This window comes from Aptenodytes forsteri, unplaced genomic scaffold, assembly GCF_000699145.1.
Source record: "Aptenodytes forsteri isolate BGI_AS27 unplaced genomic scaffold, ASM69914v1 Scaffold274, whole genome shotgun sequence".
NCBI classification, from domain to species: Eukaryota; Metazoa; Chordata; class Aves; order Sphenisciformes; family Spheniscidae; genus Aptenodytes; species Aptenodytes forsteri.
This window is the reverse complement of record NW_008795101.1, coordinates 612552-613900: the sequence shown is the minus strand read 5'-3', so window position 1 is coordinate 613900 and position 1349 is coordinate 612552.

Below are 1349 nucleotides of genomic sequence, written 5' to 3'. Positions count from 1 at the left end.
CCAAAAGCGATGCCCTCTGCACCAGGAGGGTGCAGGGTTTGGCCCGGACCAGCAGCAGCCTTGGAAAAAAAAAAAACCCAAACCCTTCCCAGGGTGGGTTGGCCAGGGAGGGATGAAGGTGCCCGCGGGGTTCGGTGCCAAGTCAGGGCTCAACGCCCGGGCCCTCCTCCACCCCGGCACACATCCCAGCTCTGCTGCACCCAGGTCACCCCTGGCCAGATCCTGGCCACAAAAAATGCCAGTTTTGTTCCAATTTGGGCTTAAAAGGCATTTGGGGGAGCGGAGGCAAATGCTGGCGCAGAGAGATTTGGAAACAACCCTGCGTGGTCCGCGTGAGTCACCTGTGGAAACACCGGAGAACAGCGGAGAGCAAGGGTTGGAGCAGCTGGGGCGGTAAGCGGGGCGATAAGCGGGGACAAACGCCAGCAAACACTGGGGAAACGGGCTGGCAGCGTGCCAAAGCCCGCGCCCCGATAAGGTCCTGGTGTGAAGCCGGCAGCCGCCTTACCCTGATAAGGTGCCAAGGGGGAAATGGCATGTCCCACTGCCCTGCCCCAACACCTGCGGGGGACAGAGACGGGCGCAGAGGCACCCCAAAGCTTGGCGGCGCCAGCCGGGTTCTGCCCATCACCCAGGGGCTATGGAGGATGAGGGAAGGGGGGGGGCAAGAAGCCCCACAACAGCTGCTAACTCCAAAACGGTGTGAAAACATCAGGTCTTTGCCTCCAGTGCCGAGGAACAGAGGTTCGGTGGCCCTCATCCTCCACGTCACACGCAGGCAACCCCATCCACAGCACTTGGGCACGTGGGTCTGACTTCCAGTAAGCGTGTACAGGCAACCGAAATTGGTCACGTCTCCAGTAAAACCCCCTTCCACGGGGTCCTGAACCGGGCCGTGGCTGGGGCTGCCCACTCCAGCTGCATCCCCGAGCCCTGGGGACACCAAGCCGGCCGCAGCAGCGGCTTTAGGGACTAAGAGGATTGAGCCCGGGAGCGACTCGCAGGGAGACTTCGGTCAAGGGGAAAATCCCCGTCAGCAGGATGCTAGTCCCCCCCCGTGCAGCCGGGCCCCACCAGCCCCTCTGCTGCGCAGCACCGTGGGGGCTCCTGGGGCACCCCACAGGCAACGTCTGCCCTCCTCCCCGGGCCTGCCAGGGTTATGGGGAGGGGGGTTTTACCCTAGGTTCTCTCCTCCCATTACGGTTGGACTCAATCTTAAAGGTTTTTTCAACCTAAATGATTCTCTTCTATGATTCTATTACGGCAGCCCCGGAGCTCCCTGCCAGGGCCCGACCCTGCGGCGCTGGGTGCACCCTGCATCTGGGCAAGGGCTAAACCACAGCTCGACT